Genomic DNA, 6,599 nt, shown 5'->3' with positions numbered 1-6,599 from the left:
CAGAATCTTAGCCAAACGCTCATTGATACTTTCCAAAACTTCTTTTTGGCGATCTTCTTCTTAGACATCATGATAAAGTGTGGGCCCTGGGATAAGTGTACTGGCCAAATGACCTTACAACCATTCATAGTAGTCCGGGTCGTATCCTGCTTCAAACTTGTCTGGGGCTAAGGTGTCTGGTCCCCACCTCACACGACCATTCCATTCTCTGAGAATTATGCAATCATTCTTGATTTTTTTGTTTTGTATGTTCGATGATGAATTGCTCGGGGTTCCCTGCTTGGGGTATTACTTGCCTTCTCCCAAACTGCCTCAAAACCCAAGATGGATAGAAGGGGCGGATTCCTCGGACCCTGGCTAATGGTACAAATGGGCAATGCTTGCCCCGAACTACTATGGTTTCAGATGTGAAGTCGGGGAACATCCATTGAATCCGATCTTTAGTCAAGTCAGCGAAGAAATTAGCCTAACCAATTTTGGACAAACCCGAGAGCTGGACAGTAATCTACGAGGCGGTCTATCCTGTTCTGTCGACTCTAACCCTGAACCTCTTTGGCCATGTTGAGGTGTTTGATTATCCACCACTGCAGAAACATATTACACCCCTGGAAGTATCGGAAATGATTCTGGCATTTGTCTAAAGCCCGGAAGATGTCTGCCAAGATGATAGGGGCTAGGTCGAAATACCAAGTTTCTTGATCCTTGGTCACGCCATAAAAGATAGCTTAGGCTAAGTAGATCACTCGGGTGTCTATAGCCAATGACTCATCTTTGGAAACACCATAGTACCCAATAAAGCTATAACGTATTCTAAGGGCCTGATGGCTTCCCACTCTTCTCGACTCTTGAACTCTCTCTGATACAAAGTATACCTACTGACATCCCCAAATCTCTGGTACAGGTCTCTGAAGGCTATAGTAAGCCCATGTGCCCAGGGTGCCTCGGTCAAAGCAAGGTACTTCAGAATTTGACCAATAGACGACTTCTGAGGGAATAACAAATTATGGTCCGGCTTATGTCACCTCCTTAGACAGGTTCCATTACTGTCTATAACATCCCCAATCTCTTTTAGGGTCGGGGTCATCTCGATATTACCAAAACGGAATAACATTTCCTTGTCATCCCAGTACCCATCTAACACTTCTATTAACTTCGAGCGACCTTTCATGGCCATGATAGAGGGTAGGTGACCCAAAGTACAACTGATAGTCCGACGATGAGCATCTCCTAACCATTCCCACCAAGCTCTAAGAAAATCCGGGTCCTCGAGGACTATGTCAAACCGAATTCTTCTTTCCATCTACAAAACAAAACACCGTTAATATTCCCCCTTTACCGTAGGGCCAACGGTTCACCACATAGGCATAAACATATTTCCACATAGCACATAAATGAAATGTGGTGTCTTCGGGTCATAGATCATCCGATCACAAGGTAGTTTTCTTAATGAGCCCTAGATAGGTCTGAGATACCCAAGGCTCATCTAAGTACAAATGCTCTGGTTCAGTAGATACTTAGCTTAGCTCTATCCTGGTTATCACTAGGGTGGGCTTTTACAAATGACCGAAACCCGAGCGGACAACTGGGGCTGAACCGTTAGGGATATTGGATGACCATGAACCAACCCTGCCTCATAACAGTTCTAAAGAAAGTATTTTGTTTTATAGTGAAGGAATGACCGCATGCTCCACGAAGTCGCCTTTGGAACAAAAATGTAAAATAAATGCCAGGAGTGGCGGAGTTATGATATGCATGCAATGACAGTTATAATTGCAGGAAAATAAACACATAAACAATTAAAAACAAATAAACTCATATTATACTAGAATCCTTCTGGTTAGAACCTTTATGTCCCCAGTAGAGTCTCCATATGTTGTGGTTCACATTTTGCAAGCGGAGTTAGTGCTCGGAAAGCTACTTCGAACTTGTTGGTGGTCTTTGGGACTTGTTTTGAAAAAAGAGTCACCACCTAATTTTTAGGAAATTAGAAAAACCAGGTTGAAGGATTTATTCAAATACAATGAAAAAGCTTTTGTAATATAGAGTTCTAGGTAAGGGTTCTGGTGATCTCCTGGGGATGGTGTTAGCACCCCAGTATTAAGGATCTGTACTAAATGGTTGACCTTCGAATTACAGTGTGTGGTTATTTTCTTAAACTGCTTATTTAGTGTTTATTTTTCGCATTATAGAAATACTGTCATTTGCTTGCATATCATTTGCTTGTATATCATTTGCTTTGAAAAGATTCGAATATATTCCCTTTATATATAGGGTACTTTAGATTTGGATTTATAATATTCGGGTGAGAATAGGCTCCTTTTATGTATAAGGATAGTGTATTTTGTTTTGTAAAAGTATAAAAATGTTTAGACTTTTTTAGATATGTATGTGTATATAAGAATATATATATATATATATATATATATATATATATATAACACATATATATATACATTTTGATCACACGCTTCGTCTCAGGTCAATCCGTATGATATGTTAGAACACCTTATCTTAAACTTTGTATTCACGAACGTATTTCACTCGCTTGAATAAATCCGGTTTTATAAAATGAATTGGTTTATTATTAAGAATCCATGATTCATATGAAATGATTGTTTCGTCTTTTAGATGGGCTTGGGCCCAAAAATCATTCTTTCTTCCTTTTGTTTTATGGTTCAAACTCAGATGAGCTTAGGCTCCAAAACATTAGTTTTTTGGGTTGGGCATAGCCCAAAATCAGTCTGCTCTAATCTAGCTTTCTGTCCAAAACTGGTTTTAACTTTCCAAAATGAATTGTTTTGTTGCAAAACTAATCTGGTTTTCTTAGGGGAATGATATAATGTTTGTGGTTATTAAAACTTCTTTGTATCCGTTTTGAACTTGTATCAAAAGTTGTTTTATTTGTTATTCATTTAGGTTTTTAAAATCATTATACTAAATTCGGGTTTTAAAAAAAATCGTTCAGGGACTTAAAGTCTTCTAAACGGCATAAGCACCGTTGGCCTAAGACGACTAGTTCATAACCGTAAAGGATTCCAATAAATACAAATGTTTTACAAACAAATACAATACAATATCTAAATATAAATATGTAAATAAAAGATGAGTTAAGCTAGAGGCGTACCAAGCCCCTAGTTAACCATTTTTACCCATGGTTGGGCCTTTTACGCATCTTCAATATTTGCTTCCCTTTCTCTCCGTTGGACTCATTTATGTTATGAAAGAATTGACACTGTTGGGCCGTAGCTCAACGGGTTTGGTTTGGACCGACCTAAGTGGCATGCATTGAAGAGGAGGAAGGACAAAAAGGAATCCGGTTAGATAAAAATACTACTGATCTTACCAAATATATACGAAAGGATATGTATATACATACAGTGAAATACATATATACACACACTCAGTTTCTGAATATTGGGCCCAAAAGATCCATCCACACATCTTATTAATTCTGCCCGAACCTCTGTTGTTTCTCCATTTTGTCTATGTTTGAAGTAAGGACTGCTTCTATTAAAATAGGCCAGACCCACATCTACGCTAAGACTGAATTGGACTGAGATTGAGGCTTACGTGAATTCTATCCCATTGGTACTCATCTTATATGACTACCTTACATCTAATATTCCAATGAGATACTCATAGGATATGTATACCAAGTGGATATCATATGTATATCTCTTCTCTTTCTCATTAACCTAGTGTATATTTTATGTATATACAGCCTTAAAACATGACCTTGAACCTATGATTCAATCAATCGCCTAATCGTCTTTCCAAATTTGCGAGCAATGATGTCTAACCTACACTAAGGCCGACTCAGACTCAAACTAACCAAACCAGCACTAGGCAGACAATCCACACTTCATTTCATGCACAACGTAGAAGTTCTATGCAAGTTAGGAGACCACCATCACACTGGTATATCCTCTCAGCAACCCTACACATTACCTTAACTAACCAACAATCCTTACAACAAATTACTTCAAACCATATATGTTCCCAATTCATGATGTCAACAGTGCCAATCATAACAAGGTAATCTGAGCTTAAGAAAATCAAGCATATCATACTTATTATCACAAGTAGGTTTGAGAATCAAACAGAAATAGGTAGTATAGTATCCTTCTAGTTTGAGCAATTAGAGGCAAAGGGAAAGGGGACAGGGCTGAATAGGTCCAAATGCATAGAAGGTGTCACAGAGCTAGCCAATGTTCATTCCAGTACTTGTAAATAGGATAAAGAGAAGAATATGTGTACAAATAACATAGGCCTTCATATGCATAGTTTTTTTAACAGGAAAAAAACTATCTTTGTAGTTTTGACAAGGTCTTAAGAAAGAAATGGCATCAGAATTTCAAACAGCTTAAGTGGCTTGTGATTAACATTTTTAATTTAAATTATACTAAGGCTCCTACTTGGTCTGTTTTCCCCCCAAGAGATTAGCATCATCAAAGGGATAATTCTTACTTTTGACAAATCATTAAGACACTTACTGAGTTTATTTTATGGCAACCTCTGGATTCAATGATAAGGATGAAGGACCAATAACATACATATGATCACATTTATCCCACAGACTCATAGGGCATGTCATGGTGCCTTTTATTTGGACGAGAGATTTAAGGATCCAAGTTGAACTTGGTCCCTCTTAACCTCTCTTTAGGATACCTTTAAAAAGACTCCCTGTTGTCAAGTGATTTACATGGATCATATACACACTTGTAGTTTCGTCAACTCATCATCGAACCAAACTAATCCCGGAGCCAACTCATCATGTTTCTACTTTGTCTTGATCATTGAACAATCCTGTCTGACTATAATAACTTTAGGCATGAATCAGTTATGCACCTCCCCTTAATTGATTCATGCCTAAAGTTATTATAGTCAAACAGGACTGTTCAATAATCAAGACAAAGTAGAAACATGATAAGCCTACACTGTGAGCTTCATATAGACCTCTGCCTAATTTGATTATCACAACAAGTTGAAACCATAAGCAAGTTAGGATAAAATAAAGTACCAAACCTGTTTCAAAACTTAAAGATAAAGCCAACAATTTTTACCATTAATTCTAACTAGGTTTGGAATCCTTTCATACTTAGTTTGTGAGCACAATTTCATACAAAAGTCTAGGCAGATTCATGTTTACCCTTCCTCACAAAACCACTTGAAGTACATTTGAATAATTTTGAATGAAACTTAAGCCTATGCAGGCATGTTTGCATTTTTTTGGGTTCAACTGGACATATCCAGGCCTAGCTGACCACTTCTGCATTATCTTAGACATGCTTAAGGCTTAAGCAGACATGTTTAGATTTATTTAAGCATTTTTTTAAAACCTATTCAATCCTTTCAAGTACAGTTAAGAATATTCAAGCATATATGAGCATTTCTAGGTATGATTAGGGATGTTTATATCATTCAATAGGTCCATATCAATCTCTTCTAAGCTAACAACTAAGCAAACAAATGCAAATCAACATAATTCTATACTAACAGGCCTATATTAACAACAAAAACAACTAAATTAGCATTAATACTAATTGACATTAAGAAAAAACTAAGAAAATTAAACACGAAAGCAAAAATATGTAAAAGGTATGATAAGGAAATTACCTTTTTTGAGTGCAACCGAAGCAAGAATGGACTTGGAGCCTCCTTTGTGCTTCCAAAATCAAATTTAGCCATACTTGCAAATTAAATTAAAATCTTGAACTTAAAACTCAACCTAAGAGGCTAAGTTGAAACTTTTAGACTAGGAACCCCAATTTTGAGTATGAAAGCTCAAAACTCAGGTTTTTGGCGCTGTATCCCTATGTTCCAAACTTGTTTTTTTTTCAATTAAATGAGGGTTCTATTATAGAACCCCAAAATTCCCAAACCCTAATTCCCCAATCGATGTGGGATAGGTGAAATTTTTAAAAAATACACCTGGTTCTCATAATGAATGACTCAAATCGTCCCAAAATTGAAATGAATGCATGATTTCTAAGCTTATTCCCTCGATCCGGTTGGTTCATGAAGAACCAATGAGATTCGAGGGTTGAAGCAGTTTAAAACAACGGTCATTAATGCATTATATACTTGATTCAAACCGAAAAAATGGAAAATAAGAGAGAGAAGGGTGAGAATTATCTCTCTTAGGTTGTTTTTGGTGAGAAGGAGTGGAGAGAGACTTATTCGCAATAAATGCTTCCTGATTTGGCTATGCACAGACTGAGAAAAGCTTGTGGACTCTGTGTTTTCTCCATTTTTAGCAATCCATCTCAGAGGAGAGAGAATGAAGGGGGGTGGCAGCTAGGGTTCAGTGAAGGAGAGGGAGTAGGGTGTGTTTGGCGTGGAGAGACGAATGAAATGGAGTATGGGGTGTTACCCCCTTTAACACGGAGCTGGGTCGGGTGTTGCCCATTTGGGCTGGACTCGGTCCATTTTCTTTTAAATAGGCTAATGGGCTATTCCATTATACACATATATATACATATGCTATACATGTATACTACATTTATATCCGTGTATACATGCTTATATGTACTGGATTTTGATACTCATTTTAATATATAATCATAATTAAGAAAAGACTAATTAATTTAGACCCTCAA

At 37.2% G+C, this 6,599-nt stretch overlaps 1 long non-coding RNA gene across 1 annotated transcript; it reads right to left on the bottom strand.

The window, feature by feature from the left end:
• Nucleotides 1-3,020: 3,020 nt before the first annotated feature.
• Nucleotides 3,021-6,380, bottom strand: LOC132606369 (uncharacterized). Its single transcript, XR_009569709.1, has 2 exons — nt 5,617-6,380; nt 3,021-3,271 (listed from the first exon to the last, which is right to left on the bottom strand). It is a non-coding gene; the product is annotated as an uncharacterized LOC132606369 (long non-coding RNA).
• Nucleotides 6,381-6,599: the final 219 nt, after the last annotated feature.

The sequence above is a fragment of the Lycium barbarum genome, chromosome 8 (genome assembly GCF_019175385.1).
Source record: "Lycium barbarum isolate Lr01 chromosome 8, ASM1917538v2, whole genome shotgun sequence".
NCBI classification, from domain to species: domain Eukaryota; kingdom Viridiplantae; phylum Streptophyta; class Magnoliopsida; order Solanales; family Solanaceae; genus Lycium; species Lycium barbarum.
The sequence above is the reverse complement of the archived record's forward strand: the minus strand, read 5'-3'. Positions and strand labels throughout refer to the sequence as shown.